Genomic DNA, 14,239 nt, shown 5'->3' with positions numbered 1-14,239 from the left:
CCTGTAGCTTTACAGAACTATTTAGCTTGTTTGTTTGCTTATAGCTTTTGGTGTTCTGATCAGCAATTCAGAAGCTATCTGGTTAAGAAAAATGCAACACCTACAGCGACTAAAAAGCCAGATACTTTTTAAAGCTTTAAGGAGAGTAATACATGATAGGTGCAGATCTGTTATAATGTTCCTCTGCCCCGAGGGGCCAAAAATGGACTAATGGAGCTTTAAAGAGGTGAGGAAACTTCACTCTGTGATAAAGCCTGATTAAGATAAAAACATTTTTTGTTAAAATAGTCTGAGATCTGAGGATAACATTAAGACTGGCATATTAACCATAACTGAACTTGCTGTCCTTTTATTTCTATGAAATCCCAAGCTGTTGAGCTTTTCAAATATATTTTACAATGCTTTCATTAGTCAAGTCAAGTTGAGTTAAGGTTAAATCTCAATATTAATAGAGTAAGCACTGTGGTTTTGGTGGACTGGCCCTTTAAATTCATTATAGTTGGGTTTTTATACATGCTGCTTTAAACACATACGCAGGAGGGACAGAGGAAGAAAACACTGTCAGTGTAATTTAAAGCAATGACAGGGAGCCACCAACACACACAAACACACTGGATAGATTAAAAACAAAGTGGTATGCTCATATGTGGATTAGAGCATGTGTACATGTGTGTGTATGTCAGAGATCAGCTGTATGTGTGGGCAGCCACCGAGTCAACTGGGAGAGCAGGCTGATGACAGCTGGACCGGTGGCGGGGGTGGAGGGGCGCGCTCTGGTTCTGCACGGGCAGCCACGGTTTCAGCTTAACCAGGGTTTTACACTGATCCCTGCTCCACATACGGACGCACACGGGGCTGAGCGTAGGCGCCGCCAAAGTCTGACAGAGGACTCTTCCGCCACCCTGCAGGTCACCTGCCGCAGCGGGTTTAAAGCCAGGTCAGCCAGCAGGGTCAAAGTAGAAATATTAATATCAGAGCGCTATGTCCAGGCCCTTAAGCTTCAGGTAAACATCAACCCATGTGTTACGGTAAAATGGATTACATTTGCAACGCCATTGTAATCTGCAGCCTCGCAAACATTATTACCCTCCAAACACTTGCACATACAATCTGTTCAATCTCACTACACGGCGTGCTGACAAAGCGAACGCCGTCTGATGGAGTGTTGCACCAAATGCAATAAATGTGATAAAGCAAAGAGGGGAGATATATATCAGACATCTGTCCAATGACATCGAAGAAAATCGACCTGCGTCCTTGGATTAAAGAATCTTGTTTGGCATTTTGACGTAAATGATTATGTTGTTTTGAACATCATCAAACTACTTAGACTCGCTTTGATTGTTTTAATGTAAATCTACACAAAAGACTGCATGACAAGATCATAGTTACACTACACATGCTCGTGAGGGAGCTTTGCTTCAGCACTAGATGGGATTTGAAAGACAGAACTGTAATAAAGCACAACGACATAGCTTTCCATCTGCTGTGGCATTTAAAACCTGCTGATCACGGCCCCTCTGATACTACACAGTCAGAAAATCCAACTGCTCAGTTCAGCTCCACTTCTCTCCTGAATATTTAAATCCTTTAATGCACACAGACACCAGCCAGAGCATGAATACCCTTCAAATGATTCCTGTTGCAGTATAGGAAAATTTACAAGACATTTCTGGACCCCCCTCACTTATCCTCCCTTCCCCCTAAACCCTTATTCAGAGAGCAGTAAAGATCAGATCAGATTTATTGAGATTTCACCGGCACATGTTTTCATCCCGTGGCAGATCAATCACTTGTCGTGTATAGTTGATGTAGAGGCGTGCATGTCTTAAATATGTCTGCAGTGCCATGGGCAAAAGTGAAGGCAGGGGGTCTGTGACAGATCCAATATCACTGAGTGAATCTGTCTGATGTGCCTGTGTATCAGGGGTCAGCAGAAACAGATAAATCACATGTGGTTTGGACTGAATAGCCACCACTGTGGTTTCACTTTGGGCGCACCTCGGTAGGAAACGCTGCTGGACACTGGCTTGATTTTATACTTTTTTATTTGACAGCATGAGGCGGCCATTTATCACATGGCTATGATACAAAAAACTATATCATAAAGAATAGAGCAGTAAATCAACAAACAGGTTTAAAGATGGCCCACAGGGGAACTCTCTGTCTCACTGCAGGAATTAGGAATCCTGAAACCTGACCTTCAGAAAATGGAGTTTTTGTCTAAACGAGTCCAAACAAAAAGACACAAGTGTCCGATATGAGTTATAGCTTGTGTGTCTGTGTGTTCGACGGGCTACATGCCCAGCCACCATCTCAGCCTCTACATCCTTAGGTTCCACCTCACAACATCAGAGCGACACTATCTCCTGCAGTGGCACTGGATGTTGGTATTTAACTTTAGAGGAGCTGTATGCGACACTCAGAACATTAATATAGCAGCGAACCACTATTTGTGATGGAAAGATATAGTTAAGTAACAGTGTCCTGAGCAGAGAATGAAGTCATGCTACCTCTCTGTGTGTCATAATCTGAGTTTCTTCGTCCAATGTTGTAGTTGAGCCAGTCACACTTGCATGTTAGTGCATTTGAGCTCCTGAGAGTGCCTGTGAGTGTGTCCCACCAGCTAGCTCATCCCCACTGCTCTGCACTGTACTCATACCGTAGTAACTGCTGATATCGGGACAGAGCCATTTCAGAAGTGTAATGCCCAACTTCCAGTTTCCCCCCAGGTTGACAACGTTAGCTGTGTCAGCACTATTGCTATTCTTAGTGCTTTTTATCCAGTTAGCACTGTTAGCTGGTGGCTAACATGTTAAGACTATCGCCCAATACTCTGAATCATGTTGTAGATATGCTCAAAATCAGAGTTTACGTTAGCCGGCTTTTGGCCATCATCACATGTAGTTCTTGGTCAGATGAAAATATCAACGACCAGAACTTTGGGTGGGATATATGCCAAATAAAGAAATAAATTAATTTATAACATATCAAACGGACCAATATTTTGTGACTTAAAAGATATGTTGCAAACACAACTTAAATATATACCTTATAAAGACCAGATCTTATTACAGACTTATCTATTTACCAACTGAAGTCATACAGAGTGTCTCCGCCGCTTCAGAGCATACTCCACATCCACTGCAGTCATGGTCTTACCAGACCATACTTCCTGCATGGGCAGCATGTGTGCATTGCAGAGCCTAATTCTTTTAGCTTGTTTGTTTGTGTTTTTTTTGTTTTGGTTTGGGGTTTTTTCAGTGGCTGTGTTAACAGATTAGAGCAGCCACACAATCCGTGTGAGCAGCACCATTCAGGCGCAGCTCAGCTGCTGCTTGGCTGTGGAACATTGAGATAATAGGAGTCTTGCCTGTTTTTTTTTTTGGTGTGACATGGTCTTTTGATAATCATACTGACATACCACCTTTCAATACGGTTTTGCTCTCTTTATTCACAGAAATGAAAAAATACAAATACATCTTTTTAACTCAACCTTTCCTGTTTCTGTTTTTATATAAATCCATACAGTCTGACACTGCCTCCATTGAAGGCGATTTACAAGGGGGAGGGAATTTGATTTTTCCCTAACCAATCAGTAGAGATCAACAACTCACCCAGAATCTGACGTCATTAGTATCCATGCCTCGGGGGTGCCGAAAACAAGCGAGCATTGCCCGTTTAAAATGTCTCCGTCGTCGTGCATGCCCAGCTGCATCGCCGTTAAATCCAGGTTAGCAGCTTTCTTAATTTGGTCCTCCATTAACGCGAGTAGTGGCGAAAAACCTCGGTAGCATCGTTAATGTGGTCTGTAGGTTCGCCATTGTTGCTATCCTCGCCAGTTACCCACCGGCATACAGCTTGACATCAGCGTGGCGCTGATTGGCTAATCGCTAGACCCGCCCCCACCCCCGGCATTCATTGGTCCGTCCATCATTTGGACGAGATAAATCGCAAATTCATTGCAGTATGCCAGACCAGAGATGCAAGCCTACTCAGTTGAGTGGGCGGGGTCTATGGTCTGGAACCAGGCTAATAAATCCACTCTATTTCTGTGGACAGAATCCCTTTTTTTTGTTATCAATGGGCTTTTTATTGTAAAATATTTGCAGGACCGTGTTGTGGACAATGCCGTCACTTGAAGGACTGTATATATTTGTGGAGTATCCACTTTTAATTGTGGAAATGCAGTAGTTATAAACACAGAACATGTGTGAGCTGCAGCAGATCAGCAAGAAAGCCATCACACACTGCTCACACAGGCAGTGTGGCACATTCTCCTGAAAGACATTCAACACACTGCGGGTCCCCTCGTGGATCAGAGAAGATATGCTCCACTTTACCACAAGCCCAACGGTGAATAGCTGGCTTAGCTGTCAATAAACCTCTGATCAGTCACTGTGCTTAATACAACACTACTTCATTTAGCTCATTTTTAAGTAATTTACTGTTCAGTGTTTTGCCTATACTATTGTTAGATTATAGAGTCTTGAATCGTAAAGACCAACATATCATCTGTTTTATGCCCCGACAGCTATCATTTACATTTTTAAATTCTTCTTTAAAGAGACTGCTACATGGTATCAAACATGACACAAGTGCCATATTTTTTGGGAATGTACCACATAAGGCTATATGGTCAAATTTAAATAATTTACTCACATTACAATGTAATAACTAACTTACTTCACCAGTCCAGGTGTTCAGATAACTCAGGGGGATGGCAAAATGTTGCCACACTGCTGACTTCAGAGAAACAGTGGGGTTTTGAGTTCTGTTGTTCCTCCATCATCTATGACTCTGGCATTGGCTATGGTGTCTTGAGAAGTACAACTGCAGGCAACTGGAAAGCTGCACTGTGTTGTCTTTGAAGTTTTGTTGTTTACTTTTTCTTTGAACATACACAGGTATGCAGGGATGAAGAGAAAAAAATACTGGAGGAATCACCGCTTGGGTTATGCTTTGGATTTTGAAGGTCATGATCAAAAGCTCATTTCAATCGATTTTTAATTTAGAATCTAAATTGAAATCGTGACACCCCTATGTGATATTACTGCACTTCGCATTTTCTGTGAAATATCTGTCCACCACGACCTGTTACTTGCATGTCTATTTGATAGTATTTTAGAATATTGCCAACAGAAGTTAATGTTTTCTTTGCATAAAAGCACTTAAAATGTGACCAGGATTGTTTGTTTGGTCTTTGTGTTCAATTAGCCCCTGAAATGTGTGAAAAAAACTTCCTTAGCCAATAAGCTATTTCACACTTCTACAGACTCCTCTTTACTGTTTCTTGTCATGAACAGTTAGTGCCTTTTTTCTCAATATTTTTTGCTTTCACTGTGCCATAAATGACAAGTAGCTAATTTACAACTTTCTTCAGTGCAGCTGAAGTGAAAAGATGAAATGAAGACGGACATCACAGCACTGTTAACAGTTTGACTGGCCTGTGATCTCAGTGAAGGGCAGTACTAACTATTAAAAGCAAAATATATTTCCCCAACCACTCTCAGACTGTGACTGAATTAAACAGTAATTGTGAGGTTCAAGGATTGTGAACACATACAGAGGAGTGCAATTTTTGGGCATTAATATTTTATTAGATATTTGCAAACTTAATGGCACGGATGCAGGAGTTGTTTGTGCACTCTGCTGTCCCATAGAGGTTTGCTAAATGCAGCTTTGGCTTTGGTTCATTTGTTTCCTAAATGTCTCAGCATCAAAAGTCCTGAAAGATTAGATAACATGCAACTCTATGTCACATTTAAAGATAAAGCTTCAAGCACGTTTGTTTACTGCTACTTACAGGGATGCTAGAATAATAAATCATGCAAGGGAACTTTCCCCATCTTTTTCTGCGTCCTGTGAAAAAAGAAATAATCACACAACTACACATGATATGGTAACATTATGGCATTGCCTTAATCGAAAGGGTTTATCATCTATACGCTGGCCATTTCAGAACATCTGCAGCTCAGCTTGTGAGGCTCAGCTCTATGCTGTCACAGTTTTGTTTTTAAGTAAATGTCTATTTTCCTGATTTAGAGTAATGTCAGCAGTACATTTATCTGAATCTGATGAAAATAGAGTCATTACTTTGAAAGGAATGCTGTCAGTAGGCAAAGAGTCAAATAAGTGGAAAATCTGCCTTGTCTGTGATGCTTAGTCTCGCTCACCAGACCTTTCTCAAGAAAAGAAAGGTCTGGCTGGGCCGACTCTCACTTTGAGATTGGAGAAAAAAACACCCGGGCTGCTTGTACTTCTTTCAACCAATCACAGTCGTTCTGGGCAGTGCCATAGCAACGGTGCGCTTGCAAAAATATTGCCGGCAGGATGTGAACCATGGCAGAAAAATGGCTACATCCCTGCAAGATCAAACACCGCAAAAGTTAGTAAAGGACGTGTTGAAAACGGTTGAAAACTGCTACACAACCGGAGGTGGCAGGGCGGGACTTCAGCGGGTGGCTCGTTCCGCCCAATGAGAGGCTGATCTCTGCAGCGAACTTCCGCCCGCTCAGACTAGTGATGCTAGATAAACATCAGGTATCACCTGAGTCATTAGGATTCATTCTCTTGGTTCCATGATGTCTGTACCAAATTTCAAAAGACCCCCAAACACTTACCTTATCTTACTTTTAAGGGCTTTGGTATTGCTACTTGATACCTTTAAGGTACTGGTCAAAAGAACATCAAATAGTATCAAAACTTCTCTGATCGAATGATAACTGACATTTAATTCTTTTCATCCTAAGAGCTAGAAAAAAATGACTATTTTGCTTGCAGCCAATCACCCCAAGCATTCTTCAATTTAGTGTGACATGTGATTGGCCCACTACCACAGCAGCTACAACCCATACAGTCCGGGGTGTGTTGAGGTTGAGCGCAATGCATGTGACAGGGTTGGCAGTTCAGTGTGTTGAGATGCCACCAAAACCTTTGCAAGTATGACTATATGACATGTTTGTGGCATCTGGTGGCATTTATGCAACTGAAGGCTTCCATTCATATGATGGGTATTGAATGAAGTAGAAAAAAAAGCTATCAATTTTAGTATCCTACTGGTACTAGTATTTTAAACAATAACCAGCCTTAGATTTTTTTAATTCTTATATTTCAACCTTAAACTGACCAACCAACAAAGCCAACCCTACAGTCACAAATTTCACAAGAGTGGCTAAAAAATACACATTATGGTGATTGCTATTGATAGTGTTACTGAAGTCATGAAGTCGTTATTGGAAATGAAAACATTTGGGCCATTGTTTTTCTGAGACTTGTTGAACAGTACTGTCTAATGTTTGTTATCTGGACTATTACGGTTGAGAAACGGGTCTATCCCTGTTAATTAACTCTATTTCCATTACTCAGCGCCAGGCCATGTGGAGCTGAGCCAGACTCAGCCTCATGAATATAAAGACCAGTTGTTGTCTTAATGTGTTTGAGTAGAAGCTAACAGGATGTTTGCTGTTTTTCTGTGACTCCACAGTGGCCTATAACTAATGTTATAAGCTGTTCAAATGTTTTAGAGGAGACGCAAAGAGCGGCCAAATAATTCACTGAGAAATTATTGACTGACTAGATTTGGCATTGTTTCAATTTGTCCTGTGCCTTCTGCATTCTAAACAAATGTCCAAAGATCAGACCAGGATAGCGGGGCAGCAAGAGATGTGGCTTTATTTATGATGATCTGATTCCGCATTCCCCAAATGACTGGTCAGGACCTGCAAGAAAGGGTCAGAGATAGATGCTGGGTCGCAGAGATATCTATGATTTTGGCTGCAGATACTGTTTTGTTTATCAGAGAAAAAACAAAATATTGAAGATGAATCACATTCAGTGGAGTGGGGTGGAGAGGAGCTTTGGATGGACTACAGCTTTGGAGGGAAACTAAATACACAAAATGCTTTTGATTTGACATTGACTCCAACCTGTGGACAAACGCCAACTATGTCAAACTGTGGATATTTTTGGATGCAGATCTTTTTTTTTGGCTCGTCACCTCTTTCTGCTCTCACTATACTTGATGCTGATGAATCTACAGATTAGTTAAATGGCTGTGGATTTAAGGAGATTAGCATGGCTGTATTTTTTCAATCAGAGCTTAGTTAAACATATTCATACAGGTAGAAGCAAAAAGAGACGTGACTGTAGTAATTATGTGGAGATAAATGGGTCCACCCTCTTTGTAGTAATGGAGGTCGAATATGTATGCGTACCTACTTGTCGAGGTATCACACAAATATCGCATAATTATTAGGTACATTGATGTAAATTTAAAATAATTAAATATCTGTACAACAAATCCCATATTCATGAAGCTTAATATTCTCTATCATCATTCCAGGCTGCTATCTGTGTTACACTGTATTGAAATTTGTTTCTATTATTCTGTGCAACCATAATTTATGGGGTAAAAATATTAATACACAGTCTCTCACCTCGTGCATGCTGAGGTAAGTTACAGCCCCCTTAAACCCTCAACATGATAATAAGCATTGAGAATAGAAGTATAAATTAACTGTAGCAGGCTAGATCTAATAAACTGGACAGTCTGTGTATAGAATACTGAAATAAAAACAGCATATCCTTAATTACCCTGAAACTTCAATTAAAAGCCCAATCTCTTTTACTAGCCTAGGGTAGCTACACATTTCGCCTGTCTCAATTAGATGCCTGGTCTGGTTGCCAAGCAGTTCATTTTTATAGTAGTATATATAAGCTCTTTGGATGTTAAAAAACCACATTGTTGATTACCCACGTGTGGTAACATTAGATAGTTGTTTAAATTGCGCATATAAATATAAATGTTTATATACACTTAAATCACACATCAGATGTTGAAGAATTATTGTATAATTAAAATGACCTAACAACAGTCAGTGGAAACCAAAATCATCAACCGAATGACTGCTGGATTCAAAATCAAGCCAAAAATCAAATTAAAAAAAAAATTGAAATCAAAGGCTGATTCAACCTGCATGAGCATTTTCACAGTAACATATGATGCGACTCAGTGGTGTATGACAACAACCTGACAACATCTTGGCAGGCTCTTGATGAGTTAGTGGATAGTGTCCTGGGGGATCTCCTCCCAGACCTTGATCAGGGCATCAGTCAGCACCTGGACAGTCTGTGGGAGTACTTGGTGGTGTCGGGTGCACGATACATAACGTCCCATAGGTGCCCGATTGGATTTAGGCCAGGGGAATGAGGGGGCCAATCAATGGCATCGATGTCTTCATCATCCAGGAACTGCCTACACAGCCTGACAATCAGTCTGAGTATTTAATCCCAGTACCTAACAGCAGTCAGGGTACCGTTGGCTATGACGTGGGGGTCTGTGCGACCCTCCAAGGATATGCCTCCCCAGACCATCACTGACCCACCACCAAACCGGCCATGCTGGATGATGTTACAGGCAGCATAATGTTCATCACGGCAATTCCAGACTCTTTCACGCCTGTCCCATGTGCTAAGTGTGAACCTGCTCTCATTTGTGTAGAAAACGGAGTGCTAATGGTGGACCTGCCACTTCTGATGTTCTCTGGCGAATGCCAATAGAAGTGCACAGTGCTGGGCTGTGAGTACAAGTCCCACTAGAGGACGTCGGGCCCTCATGCCACCCTCATGTCTGTTTCTGGTAGTTTGGTCAGAAACATGCACACCAGTAGCCTGCTGGTCATTTTGTAGGGCTCTGGCAGTGCTCCTCCTGTTCCACCTGGCACAAGGGAGCAGATACTGGTCCTTCTGCTGCGTTGTTGCCCTTCTACGGGTCCTGTCCAGCTCTCCTTGTGTAACGGCCGGTCTCCTAGTATCTCCTTGATGCTCTTAAAGGGGAACTTTTTTCAACCTGACATGACCACCCGTATTTATTTGAACACGGAGTACACGGACATACACAGATGCAGAGCTCACTGAAATTGAAGAGCGGGCGAGGAGAGAGAGGGAGCAGTGTTACTTCGGTAGCACATATACTAAAATTGCAACAGGCAGAGGAACATGTCTGAATCCAGCTAAAGGTAAACACAGACGTTCATTTCTCCTTTCCGTTATGTTGTCGAATAATTATACTAACTAAAATGCGTTTTTAGTGGACGTATTTTGACGTTGTTTGATGCTGTCTGAGTGCCCTATTATTTAATATAGCGTGCGCTCAAGGGCAGGTCAGCCCTAGCTTCGTACTGGAGAAATGTCAAATATTGAACATCCTATCACTCATTTAGACCAAAGTAGATTGGAAAATAGAGCCCAGGTTGAAAAACAACATTAGTTCCCCTTTAAGACTGTGCTGTGCATGTATGGATGTGCCATCCTGGAGGAGCTGGACTACCTGTGCAACCTGATTGGGCTGCAGGTACCCCCTCATGCTACCAGTAGTGACTAGGACACTAGCAGAACACAAAACTAAAGAGGAATTAGTCAGGAAGGATAAGGAAAGAGCAACTGTCTATGGCCACCAAATATAAAACCATTTCTTTTTTGGGGGTTGTCTTGCTTTCGCCTCTCCATTGCACCTGTTGTCACCTTCATTTGCACCAAAGCAGCTGAAACTAATTCATAATCACTTGTGCTTCCTAAATTGACAGATTGATATTCCTGAAGTTTAACTAAATTGGTGTTATACTGTGACGATTAAGTGTTCCCTTAAGTGTTTTGAGCAGTATATTTTATCAATATGGAGATGCTACACATCCTTAGCTCGGTTCAATTCATTTTACTGAAACCATGAGCACCAGAGAAGACCATCATTCATTCAGATTTACCAGCATGACAAAAAAACAGGTGATGAGTCCCTTCCTCTGTAGTTGTCATAAAGTCAGAATATATGTCCATTACCTGATAACCCAGTACGTTATCTATATTTCTTTGGTCTGTAAGTGTCCACCAATCAAAAGAATCAAAAGTGTTTTTAGAAAAATTAAAGTTATGAATATTGTTTATATCGGATAAAGTGGTGGTGTGTTGGTATGCCGGGTGTCATTATCCTCAGGTGCCGTGAATATAAATGTCATAACACATAACTGATGTTATCCGAAGCCTAATTTTTATACAAATAATATTAATCCTGGTTCATATAAACAATTTGATCGTATATCCCATCTTTGTTGAGAAACAGTTTTGTGTAAAAGGAATTAGAAGCCTGTCCCTGCTGAGTTCAGCGATTTCAGCATAGTGACACAAAGTAATACTTACATCAAAACAATAACTTGGTCAGCTGCTGAATTCTCATATTTTCAAACTTTTTCCAGCCAGCAATCTGTTTCAATCAAATCTACTCTGGGTGCTTTATTCCTAACATATTGAGCAATTTGCTCAATTTGTTTTAAAATGTTGAAAACTGTCAGTCTGTCTTTCCCAAACCCAAAAACTGTCATCTAATGTCTTGTTTCATACTCACACCAAAGGGTTTTAGTTCACTATCACGGGAGAGTGTGTAAAGCTGCCAATATCTGAACGTAAGAAGCTGCAATAAGAGTATTTTGGGGTACTTTTATAGTACTTTTCTATGAAAAAAGACTCAAACCCATTAGTCGACTACTAAAATAGTCATTGATTATTTTAATATTTGATTAGTTATCGATCAGTCATCTAATCATTCAGCCCTACTATGTACATTTGAGTATGTTAAGAATTGTATTAAGATACACTTGAAAAAGTCAGCCTATGCGTAGGGTCAGAGAAAGACTGTTTCTTGTGAAGGAGACCCATGTTGACTGTTGATAGAAGACAGAAAAGTGCTGTGAAGTTTTGTGGGAGTATAACTAGACAAAAATCATAATTCACAAGGCCTCTGGAGATCTCTGTCAGTTAAACATAAACATGTTGTATTTAGGCATTGAAAACAAGAGACTGTGGTTGTTTTTCTCAGGAAGACATGAAGATTCACAGCACATTCTCACTTCTCAAGCGAAGCATTAAAGCAAATATTGATAAAGTATTATTATAGAATCATTTTCTATGATGATGCAGCAGATCTTCACTGCAGGTCCCTGATGGTTCTTTGCTCTAATAAGCTACTTCACCCATTTACATAGTGAGTATGATCTCACTTCTCTTGTGACTGTGCTTTTGTCAATCACAGAGCAATGACATAGCTTAAGGACATTTTCATATTAGGAATGATTGATTTGTACTGTGCCGCCCCTGCTACGCTGCTGCTCAGCTTTCACTTTCACATTAGTGTTGTTCTGTATCCGAGTACACTTGCATCATCATTTACATGACATTTGTTTTTTGTCGCTGCAGTGTTGAAAAGTGCGCCAACTGCAAAAGCCAAAGTCCGTACAGTGGTGTCAACCTTCACACTTTGCCTTCTTCTGTTTACATTTTGGAGCTAATGTCATGAACAACCTTTTTACCTGCCTTCCTACTTTATCGCCCATGACCATTCAGTTCAGAGGATGAGATTGGAATGTGCTGCGTGTATATTCTGAGACTGGCAGCATTGAGAAATACGCTTGCAATTCTACTCACCAAATGCTTCTCACGTTAAGTAGCAGTCCACTTCTGATGCAAAACATACCCAAGTGCTAGTGATGCTCGTATCAACCTACAGCCCAGGTGTCTGACAGTTTAGGTAAACTTGTTCGAAAAACTTCCATGTTTAAAGGTGGGTAGGTCATAAAGTGGAAAAGCCGTGTACTGAGTAATTTAATAATTTTCAGACACGTGCAATAATGAAACTTCCACCTTCTCTTCCCCTCTCTCCATCTCCCTCTCTCTCTCACACACATATAGGATGCAGCTTCATCATCACTGTTGCTTCACTTTCTGTTATTTGCCTTTTGACCAGGAATACTGCAGTTACTTACATATTTGAATATAGTGTCCAGTAAAAATATTTCCATCTGTAAATATGTAGACCAAACACCTTGTCTTAACAGTAAGCAAGTGCCTCTTTGTCCACAATAAATCTGTTAAATATGCATTTCTGTAATGCTATGTAAACAAACCACTGTACTGATCAGCTGTGCACTCATGTAAACTAACCACATAGGATAGCAGCTGTGTGTTCAACATCATACTTAAGACGTAACCACCTAAAAGATGGGTGAGTGCTTGCTGTCTTCCTACGTTTGCACTTTTTAAACGGACAACACGTGTTGTCATATTTACTGGAAATGACATTCAATATAGCCAGCAGCTAGTAAGTTGTTGTTAATGATGGTCGTTACCAGAAACTTTGAGTCTTTATTTAATGCATGTGTTCACAGGTCCGGCGGGGAAACTGGTTCTCATAATGGGCCAGGTTTGTGCAGGCTTTTAAATACTCTGCCTTGCTCAGCATTACTGAGTACACATGAACCATATTCAAGACCACCTTTTAACGTTAACCCTGGCATGGTCAGATGAATCGTGCCCAGATATGGTACATAGTGTTCACACTAATCAAACAAACTGGGCTTTGGGGTCAAGTGTACTCGGATCCGGGCCAGGTCCCAAGCCGCAAAGGTGGAAGGTAGATATATAGCAAAGTGGTATGCTCGTGTACCAACAGTGGTCAGTGAAGGTTTTGTTTACCAACAGAGGTCAGTGAAGGTTATGGATTACTAAATGGCTCATGGAGCATGGTGTAATATTAGAAAATGGCCTAGAAGGACTGTTTGGATGGTCAGCAGTTTTACTGATAATGACACAGAGGAGCATGTGAGCCGCAGACACAGCGTGCTGCAGATGCATGGCTGAGTGTATTGATCATGTAGCAAAAAGCGGGACAGGTGCACATTGTTAAACAGCTGCAGCAGAGGCGTCATGCCCAGAATATAAAAGCAGTCATTAAACACAGCGCAGATGAGACCTCACTTCTCAGCCAGATGTATTTACCGCTGCGGCCTCACGTTAATGAGCTGGATCAGGTATCAGTTGGAGGACTCGACAGCTCAGCGGCATCTCGTCAATAGATGGCAGCTTTTTATCTGACTTCACAATTCATATGGTCAATACCAAAAATGAAGAGCTGGAGCGCTTAAGTTTACAGGACAGAATAAGATGAGACTGGAAAATGAACTGTGGGGAAGCCCAGTTGTTACAGTAGCAACTATTGACACAGCAAAGGAACGGCACTGACATAAAAACATAGAAAAACGATAACGGAAATAAACTACCTATGGTGACAAAAAGAATGTGCAGGGTTAGAACAAAGATATGCAGTATGAAATGAGAAAATAAATTAGGTAAATTATACTATAAGGAAAAACCAATATGTGAAATATACATACTGTACCAGGTGTGTATTAAA

At 41.0% G+C, this 14,239-nt stretch overlaps 1 protein-coding gene and 1 long non-coding RNA gene across 3 annotated transcripts in view; one reads left to right on the top strand and one right to left on the bottom strand.

The window, feature by feature from the left end:
* Positions 1-14,239, bottom strand: part of LOC125879686 (uncharacterized) — a 162,448-nt gene that overhangs the window by 64,065 nt on the left and 84,144 nt on the right. The window lies entirely within an intron of this gene.
* grin2ca (glutamate receptor, ionotropic, N-methyl D-aspartate 2Ca) overlaps positions 1-14,239 on the top strand; it is a 103,918-nt gene that overhangs the window by 9,897 nt on the left and 79,782 nt on the right. The window lies entirely within an intron of this gene.

The sequence above is a fragment of the Epinephelus fuscoguttatus genome, linkage group LG19, assembly GCF_011397635.1.
Source record: "Epinephelus fuscoguttatus linkage group LG19, E.fuscoguttatus.final_Chr_v1".
Taxonomy (NCBI): Eukaryota; Metazoa; Chordata; class Actinopteri; order Perciformes; family Serranidae; genus Epinephelus; species Epinephelus fuscoguttatus.
The sequence above is the reverse complement of the archived record's forward strand: the minus strand, read 5'-3'. Positions and strand labels throughout refer to the sequence as shown.